A 10,965-nucleotide genomic window follows, 5' to 3' on the forward strand; every position below is an offset into this window, starting at 1 on the left:
CTGAAAGAAAAAAAGAAAGAGAAAAAAAAATAAAGAAAGAAAGGAAGAAAGAAAAAAAGGAAGAAAAAAGAAAAGAAAACACAGAAAGAAAAAAAAATAGGAAAAAAGATATTTTACATGGATTCGAACTTATAATCTTTGGGGCAAGAAACGAAGCATCTAACGACATGCCACTGGGAGAAGGTTACAATCACTCTTGATTTTAGCGTATTCATTGCTACTACATTGTGCTATTGATCTTCGATCGGAATGAATGAATTCATTAATTCTCATGTTTTGATCGTATACGGCATTTTATCTAAAATATATTTTGAATATACACGGTCACTTTACACGCTTTTTTGTGTGCGATATGTTTATAGGTTATTATTCCTCCATTTAAGGCAAATTGCCACGGTCTACCATTTATATAAAATAAATATATATTACCTTTCAAGTTATATCATGTTGGTAGACCGTTATTGCGTCATTCTTGTTATACATATTATATATAAATTAGCACGACTAACTACGGTTCTTCTGCAGTGTAGTGGATTCGGTACTGGGATTGTGATTAGGAGGTCTAGAGTTCGAATCTCATTGGCGACGTTTTTTTTTTTTTCATTTATCCCTTTTGAAATTTCAGATAACACCTACGACGGCAGGTTTATCGATTTAAAAAATATATATAATTCATTTTGAAATCTGTGCGATAAATTAACAATGTCTCACGATACTGGTGGTTATGGCTTATTTACATTTTATACACACCTATTTGGATACAAATAACGTAATGTATGTCTTTTGCATCAAAACAAAGTAATCATAATAATTTTGTATTAGAAAATGAAGCTCACATTAATTTCAGTGTCAAACAACCATTTGTGACAAGTTGTTGACAGGTTAATTAGTATTTCTCATTCATTTGGATGAAAAAGTTTTATAGAAATGAGAAAATTTTAAATTCTCATACTTTTGTCCAATTCTCATCGTTTTGAAAGAATTCTCATCGTAAGTTTCCACTAGTGATATCATGTAACCAGCCCAGCGGGTCAGTTCCCGGGGGTCAGTTGCCTGATGACGTCTGGTGGTTCTAGACGTAGACTACTATAGTCCACTTGCCCATTAATTGTGCACACTCTGGATTGTATTTAAGCTTAAAACTGATTTAATTATGTGCACAATTGATAGATTTTCACAACTGATCTTTTCAGTTACCGTACCCACTCTGTTTGTCAGAGATGTATCGTTCGAGTCCGGACTCGGACTCGAGTCCGGACTCGAGTCCACTTTTTGTTGGACTCGGACTTGGCTCGGACTCGGACACAAAAAGACTCGGCTCGGCTCGGACTCGGACACAAAAGGACTCGGACTCGAAGCCGAATCCGGTCCGAGTCCAATCCAATTAAATCCATGATAAATGTGAAATGATTATCTAAAAATGTCAAAATAGATCTCAGATTTGTTGACTTTACTTATTTGGCCATTTTCCAAATTAATTTTCTTGGGAGGGGGGGGGGCTGTCAAATATGTGATCTGTCATATATCCTACATATCCACCAAATTATTTAGATTTATCTGTCACTTAGCAGAATCATATTATTGTTATCATTAATGAAATAATTGATAATTAGGCTAATTAAATGCAAAATGTTATTAAATAGTTGGACTATATAAAAGTAAGTTTCATGAACTTTCCAATCCATTTACTCCTGAAAGAGAGTAAAATGCACACTAGACCATACACCTCAGCTCCCACTCTGTAAATTGGTACTCATCCACACAAGGCTATAGAGTGTCTGTAGTTTGTGTGTGCTCACTGCACATTAATGTGGGACAATTTTGAAAAGTTGTTTAGAATTAAAGGTGAATTTCTGTTAGCATTATTATTATTATTATGACAATGATGATAACGATGATGACAATGATAATAACGATGATGATGATGATGATGATGATGTTTTCTATAATGTATTTAATTTTTATAAATTAGACTTGTAGTACCAGTACCAGTACTCGTACCCATACTCGAGTCCCAATTTCCGTACCCGTACCCATGGCTCCGGACCTACCCGTACCCGTACTCATGCCCTATTTGAACTTCAGACCCGTACCCGTACTCATGGACTGGGACCCGTACCCGTACCCGTACATAGTAGCAACCAATTGTGCCCACTGGGCATGGACTGGGACCCGTACCCGTACCCGTACTCATGGCCTGGGACCCGTACCCGTACCCGTACTCATGGCCTGGGACCCGTACCCGTACCCATGGCCTGGGACCCGTACCCGTACCCGTACTCATGGCCCGGGACCCGTACCCATACTCATGGCCTGGGACCCGTACTCGTACCCATACTCATGGCCCGGGACCCGTACCCGTACCCATGGATACGGGTACCATGGGTACGGGTACCATATAGTACCTGCCTACATGCATGTAAGAAAGTGAGAGTAGATTTCCTCTCACTTCTCACATGCCTGGTAACTCCACTCATGCACTGAGTACTCTAATCATAGACATAATCAAAACAAATAGGTTACATTAATGGGGTTGGGTGGGGAGTAACAAATGCATATGATGCATGGATCAGATAGCAAGTGCCCTAAATTGTAGCCTGGCCCAGGGCCCTGAAAAAGGTAAATCTAGTCCTGGCTACACAAAATGTACATGTAGGCCCCCTATGCTATACACATTACACAGTGTAGATACCTACATTACATTGTCATGATTGTGACAGCCTCCAGCCTATATGCACACTTCATGCCACCCCTACATGTATACTACATTTAGCATTCACACTCAGGAAAAAATAGCAAACTGGAACTAAAACATTTCAAGAATTGTTGTTTATGGCGAATTTCAAGTTATCATGTTTTGATATCATTATTATAGTATTTATTCATCATTTTAATATTCCGGAATCCAAATACACTCACCTAGCACAAGTGCACACATAAAAACTACATTTTCCACCACATGTACTTGGGCAGTGTGTGCATTTGCATTTGAGTCAAATGATAGAGAGTTCCTTTGCCATACCATGTTTACAGAAATTTATGATTTATTTGAGCTTATAGGCAAAATATTAATAAAACTTCAATATAATTTATTCCGATGTGCATAATTAATGATACTAATTATGTTAAGCTAATGGATAATCTGGTGGATGTGTGCTGGGGATGTGTGGATGTGCATGAAATGATCCACTAATTTTGAAAATTAACAATTAAGTCTACAAATTTTGGATCAAATTTGAAATCCAGTTGATGTTTAATAATTTTAATGTTGAATAATAATTTGAATGCTATATCACTGCTAAATGTATGTTGAAATTAGTATTGTACAGTCTTTATGTCCATACACAGACATGTTTACATGATTTTTACATCCCAAAATATGCCACCTTCACTTAGACCATCACCAATATCTTTTTTTTAAATGTAAATGGGAGTACTTCTTACTCTTAGCAAATAAAAATGTCTCAGCAACTCATGGCACACAGAACAACTTAAAATGTTGTATATTGTTATGACATAATTAATTTCTCTAATTCTGTTGGTGCAAAATAGTTTTATTCATTTGTTATGGTATGACATCAAAGAGTGTATTTACAGCAAGGTATAATTGCCAATAAATTAATGTTTACATCAATAACAATAGCTTTGTTTATACCCATGTACCCATAATGGGACTCATACAAGTATTCGGGTCCCAATATCTGTACCCGTACCCATGGCCCGTACCCGTGCCCATACTGGGACCCGTGTACCCGTACTCGTACTCGAGTCCCAATTTCCGTACCCGTACCCGTACTCATGGCTCTGTACCGTACCCGTACTCGCACCCTATTTTGGGTTCGGACCCGTACCCGTACTCATGGCTTCCCACCCGTACCCGTACCCATGGTCTGGGACCCATACCCGTATCCGTACCCATGGTCTGGGACCCGTACCCGTACTCATGGCTCGGGACCGTACCCGTACTCACGTACTCATGACGGGTCCCAATACTACAATTCATTTGGTCGCATGTCACAAATAGGTCACCCAAAAATGGAGGGGCCGTAACATGAAAACGCTTTCTTCGCACTTCAAGCTTGGTTTATTCTAAAAGTATAATACCTATTGTAGAAAGTTTGGTGTCATTTTGTAGATAATTATGTTCTTTATCAAATACAAAAAACCCAAGTCAATTGGACAACTACTTTGAGAGTTATACTTCACTATGTAACATATGTCAATGGAGGGGCATTGGCGGGTGAGCCGGGGCGGGTGAGCCCCATAGGATTGTACACAAAATTGTGAAAATATGGCAAACTTCAAACCTTTGTATCTTAAAAAGTACAACTAGCATGGACCACAAATTGCACATATATAATCCTGGACTGTAGATCTACCTCATAGTAGATCAATTGTAACAAAAGATGTAACCAATTAATTGCTTAATTAAATGCTAATTAAGACAGTTTTCCCTATATGTTACTGCCTATCTCTTGCCTGAGACACCCTGCTTATTCAAAAGTACACATATTTTTAAGGACATTTGATGAGGAATTCAATTATGCTATTAGTTTTAGTGCCAGACATGGAGGAAAAAAGTTAATAATGTCATACAAATTCTAAAATTATTTTACAATTTTTGACCACCCTGTATGTTTAACGCAAGAGATACTAAAGTTTTTCTTCCTAATTTGTTTGAAGGGCCCATGCAATGTTTTTCTGAATCCATATTTATTTTGAGCTACATAGCTTTCAGAAAAAGAAAATATGGGGTTTACCATGACAAGAAATATGCTAATTTTGTTGATCTTCCACCCTGTATATTTCTTACCCACCCTGTATTATGATGTTATACTTTGTTGATTTGGCATCCTTGTAATAGGCCTATAAGCTTTCCAGAAATTTAATAATGGTCTAAAATGTATTCATTAAAAGTTGTGTTGAAGTGAATCAAAATTGGTGATATTTTTATCATTTAAAATATTATGTTACACAAAAGATGACCAATTCATGACATGTGACCATTTACATGTATGCTGCACACAGCCTAGTGACACTTCTCTAGTCCCTGGTTGCCAGTTAACTGAGCGTTTACATGTTGTGTGCCACACACCCACCCCTACCCCCACATGACTGCTGCATGCTGTCTGATACAGGTGGTCTCATACATGTAGGCCTATGTAGATTTTAGCTTCAGGAGTTACATGTTCATGTGTTTGGGCCTTTGAAGTATTATATCTACAGTTGGTTGGTTGAGTCTTTGAAATATCAACTCTGTGAGGTAAGGTGGGATGGGTGGGGTTTGTTAGGGTGGATGTGTATTAGGGAGAGTGGTGTGTGGTGTGGTGTAGTAAGTGTGACCTTCTTTTTCTACAATTTTATCATCAAAATGCCATAAAACTATGCAGAAACTTTGAAATTTTATTTGTTTTCAGCAAATTTGTAATGTAAATTTTCAAAATAGAAGCAAAATATAAAATTTTGCTCCTTTTTTTCAAAATGTTATACCAACTGACCCCCTTCTTTCAAATTTTTTTACCCAATTACCCCTTTTTCATTTTATATACCAAATGACCCAATTTTATACAAATAGGCTCCTACTAAGCAATGCCAGTAGGCAGATAGATACCTGTCAAATTTATGTTGAATGACCCCCCCATCTTCGGCATGGACTCTGGCCGAGTCCGGACTCGAGTCTTATTTTTGATGGACTCGGACTTGGCTCGGACTCGGCACCCCCGGACTTGGACTCGAGTCCGGACTCGGACACAAAAGGACTCGGATTCAAATGGACTCGGCTCGGCTCGGACTCGGACAAGCTGGACTCGGGTACAAGTCTGCTGTTTGTTAGCTTCCCAAGATTTTTAACTCGTAGATTCTCAAATCAGAATTGTTCAGTATTGAAGTGCCAATATAATTATGACATTATGATATGTTGCATTCAATAATATAAGCCTACGTACACTTTACTTTTACTGTCACTAATATAATTATATAAACTTTTTCTTCACAATTTTATACTTGTATTTTGATGTAATAAATATCAGTATAATTTCGAGTTCAACTGAATGCTTTCATCATGATTAATAACATGCTTTTATTTATCAAAAATCGACTATGGCATAGTCTATTCTAGACGCAACGTAGCATAGTTGCAAAAAGTAAAACTATACTTATAATTCTTTAATAACATAAAAGAAGCCGTCGTAATCATGGATACGTCGTGATGTTGTGATGCTTGTGTAAATCATATGACCACTAGATACTATTGCGTCAATAGCATCCCAACAAGTATCATTTGTGACGATAACGCATCCTTCAGTTCTAGATCCTGGATCATGTAAACCAAATCTGGATCTGTGAACAGCAAATCAACACAGCCTTATATTAGTAATGCTCTACTGTTAGAAATTTGCACTGAATTTGTTAAATATTCTCACGAGCGGAGAAACCGATCTCGATCAAAGAAAGCTCCGAAGGCGCGATTAAAGCGGCCAAGCCGTGTCCCCATCAGCATGATCAGTATAATAATTATGGAAGCTTATGTGATAGAGATCTAAACTGCTCCAAAAAAGAAACTTACCAGGTAAGAAATTTGTCTGTCAAATTCAAACGACAAATTGTGTTACACTAAATGGGATATGAGTGGAAGCAGTGTTAATTTACGCGAATTTTGACACCTCATTTGTTGCAAACGGATGAGTATTTTTGAAGTTATGCTTATTTAACCGAACCTATCCACTGGAATGAAAGTTGCACTCATACCACTTGAGATGGTTGGCAGTATACAGGTGTAATCAGTGCTCTCCTCTTCTTCTTTGCATGACTAACTTTCCTATTGCTTCTTGTGAGGATGAAGAATGATCAAAGTTCAATGACAATTGTCCTTATTCAATCATCTGAAGAAATTAAGTCGAATGAAAGAATCAATATGGGGCGGACCTGCAACTTTCAAATTTGATAGTAGGCTTGTTGAAATGAGCATAACTTCAAAAGTTTTGATCTGTTTGCGACAAATGAGGTGTCAAACTCCGCGTAAATGTACACCGCTTCCACTCATATGCTATTCAGTATAATACGATTTGTCGTTTGAACTTGACAGACGAATTTCTTACCTGGTAAGTTACTTTTGGGACCAGTTTATATACGGTATGCTGATCTGCAACACAGACTAATTACAATTTGTATTATTTCAAATATAATACCGTATTCACTCGATAGTTAGCACATGTGCCTTCTATCGAGGGCTTTTGATGTCACTTCGGGGGCTCCGTACAAAAGTGACAAAAGTGTAAAAAGGTTTTGAGCAAATCATCGATACACATAGCTATATTTGAACAATTAAACCTACATATTGGTATGTTAACCACATTAGCTCAGTAGGTAAAGCGATAGACTTTGAATCACCTTAAGAAAAGCTGACGGAGCGTGAGTTCGAGACTCGTCGTAAACTTTTCCGTTGCTTTATTTTTATTTTGAGCTTTTTCTTTTCTTTTCTTTTCTTTTCTTTTCTTTACACAGCCGTGACGTTCACGGCTGTGTCTTTTTTCTTACAGGTTCTTTCTTCTTTCTTTCTTCTGCCGACCACTACATTTGCTCTAGCACTTACATGCGTACACCGATTTTGACCTAACTTGGTCACAACCATCATTGACCATGCCCCTATATGTCATATGAAACTCGTGGGCTCAAAGGTCACGCAGGGGTCATAGGGGTCAAAAACGTGATTTAAACTAAAAATGCTTCTTCTCTCACAGATTACGTAGGACAGTGACACCACTTGCACACATGCATTGCTATTATCCAGTGTCTATGGGGTCCTCACAGATTTGGGGTCAAAGGTCATTAAGGGGTCACTTCCGGTATAAAACGAAAAACCTTCAAAAATTTTATTTGCTAAGAAAAACATAGGACAGTACCAGTATGTTCACACATAAACTGTAGTTACCCTGCGCATATGTGGTATTTTTTTATTTAGTGTCAAAGGTCATTAAGGGCCACTTCCGGTATAAAACGAAATACCTTTAAAATGCTTCTTCTCCCACAAATTACGTAGGACAGTGATGCCACTTGCACACATGCATTGTTATTACCCAGTGTCTATGGGGTCCTGACAGATTTGGGTTTAAAGGTCATTAAGGGGTCACTTCCGGTATAAAATGAAATACATTCAAAACATTTTATTAGCTAAGAAAAACGTAGGACAGTAACGGTATGTTCACACTTGAATTGTGGTTACCCAATTCATATGTGGTATTTTTTTATTTGGGGTCAAAGGTCATAAAGGGGTCACTTCCGGTGTGAGACGAAAACCTTCAAAATGCCCCTTCTGCCACAAATAACAGCAAAGTGGCGCCACGTGCACCCATGCATTGACATTAGCCAATGTCTATGGGCGTTTTCATAAAATTTGGGGTCAAAGGTCAGTAAGGGGTCACAACACGGCTGTGTTCGTGGTCTTAGACCACAGCTAAGTCTAGTTTCTTTTCTTTTCTTTTCTTTTCTTTTCTTTTCTTTTCTTTTCTTTTCTTTTCTTTTCTTAGTCTAGCCGAGCGGCGGCTAGACTCTTGAATCCCAGTAGTTTCTTTCTTCTTTTTCTTACACAGCCGTGACGTTAGTCACGGCTGTGTCTTTTTTCTTACAGGTTCTTTCTTCTTCTTCTTTCTTCTGCCGACCACTACATTTGCTCTAGCACTTACATGCTTGCACCGATTTTAGCCTAACTTGGTCACAATGATCATTGACCATGCCCCTACATGTCATATGAAACTCGTGGGGTCAAAGGTCAAACAGGGGTCATAGGGGTCAAAAACGTGATTTCAACTCAAAATGCTCTTCTCTCACAGATTACGTAGGAGAGTGACACCACTTGCACACATGCATTGTTATTAGCCTGTGTCTATGGGGTCCTCACAGATCTGGGGCCAAAGGTCATTAAGGGGGCACTTCCGGTATAAAACGAAAAACCTTCAAAAAATTTTATTTGCTAAGAAAAACATAGGACAGTAACGGTATGTTCACAAATAAATTGTAGTTACTCTGTGCATTTGTGGTATTTTTTCATTTAGGGTCAAAGGTCATTAAGGGCTACTTCCGGTATAAAACGAAATTCCTTTAAAATGCTTCTTCTTCCACAAATTACGTATGACAGTGACGCCACTTGCACACATGCATTGTTATTACCCAGTGTCTATGGGGTCCTCGCAAATTTGGAATCAAAGGTCATTAAGGGGTCACTTCCGGTATAAAACGAAAAACCTTCAAAAATTTTTATTTGCTAAGAAAAACATTGAGGGTGATGGTATATTCACACGTAAATTGTGTTTACCTATTGTACATGTGGTATTTTTTTCATTTTTGTTCAAAGGTCATTAAGGGGTCACTTCCGGTCTGAGACGAAAAACCTTCAAAATGCCCCTTTCTGCCACAAATAACATAGCAAAGTGGTGCCACTTGCACCCATACATTGACATTAGCCAATGTCTATGGGCGTTTTATATATTTTGAGGTCATTAAGGCGTCAAAACACGGCTGTGTTCGTGGTCTTAGACCACAGCTAAGTCTAGTTACACAGCCGTGACGTTAGTCACGGCTGTGTCTTTTTTCTTACAGGTTCTTTCTTCTTTCTTTCTTTCTTCTTTCTTCTTTCTGCCGACCACTACATTTGCTCTAGCACTTACATGCTTGTACCGATTTTGACCTAACTTGGTCACAACCATCATTGACCATGCCCCTATATGTCATATGAAACTCGTGGGGTCAAAGGTCAAGCAGGGGTCATAGGGGTCAAAAACGTGATTTCAACTCAAAATGCTTCTTCTCTCACAGATTACGTAGGAGAGTGACACCACTTGCACACATGCATTGTTATTATCCAGTGTCTATGGGGTCCTCACAGATTTGGGGTCAAACTTCATTAAGGGGTCACTTCCGGTATAAAACGAAAAACCTTCAAAAATATTTATTTGCTAAGAAAAACATAGGACAGTAACGGTATGTTCACAAATAAATTGTAGTTACTCTGTGCATATGTGGTATTTTTTTATTTAGGGTCAAATGTCATTAAGGGGCTACTTCCGGTATAAAACGAAATTCCTTTAAAATGCTTCTTCTCCCACAAATTACGTATGACAGTGACGCCACTTGCACACATGCATTGTTATTACCAAGTGTCTATGGGGTCCTCACAGATTTTGAATCAAAGGTCATTAAGGGGTCACTTCCGGTATAAAACGAAAAACCTTCAAAAATTTTTATTTGCTAAGAAAAACATAGGACAGTAACGGTATGTTCACACATGAATTGTGGTTACCCAATTCATACGTGGTATTTTTTTATTTGGGGTCAAAGGTCATTAAGGGGTCACTTCCGGTCTGAGACGAAAAACCTTCAAAATGCCCCTTCTGGCACAAATAACATAGCAAAGTTGTGCCACGTGCACCCATGTATTGACATTAGCCAATGTCTATGGGCGTTGTCATATATTTTGGGGTTAAAGGTCATTAGGGGTCAAAACACGGCTGTGTTCGTGGTCTTAGACCACAGCTAATTCTTCTTCTTTCTGTCAACATTTGATATAATTAGCTATAGCTCCTTCATTATTTGACCGATTATGACCAAACTTGCGCACAAGCTCAACTACCCCAGCCTTTACATATGACATGACCCATTTGGGGTCAAACGTCACGCATGAGTAATTTTGGCTAAAATGTGATTTTTACCAAAATGCTTCTTCTCCTACAGATTACATGGTAGAGTATCGAGATTTGGACATTTACCTTGACTATAGCCGGGGCCTATGGGGTCCTCACACATTTGGGGTCAAAGGTCATTGAGGGGGTATTTCCGGCACATAACCAAATACCTTCAAAATGCTTCTTTTCCTACAGATTCTATGGTACAGAGATGCGACTGACACATATGCATTGACATTAGTTGGTGTCTATGGGGTCCTCACAGATTTTGAGTTCAAGGTCAAACAGG

This window comes from Amphiura filiformis, chromosome 10 (genome assembly GCF_039555335.1).
Source record: "Amphiura filiformis chromosome 10, Afil_fr2py, whole genome shotgun sequence".
NCBI classification, from domain to species: domain Eukaryota; kingdom Metazoa; phylum Echinodermata; class Ophiuroidea; order Amphilepidida; family Amphiuridae; genus Amphiura; species Amphiura filiformis.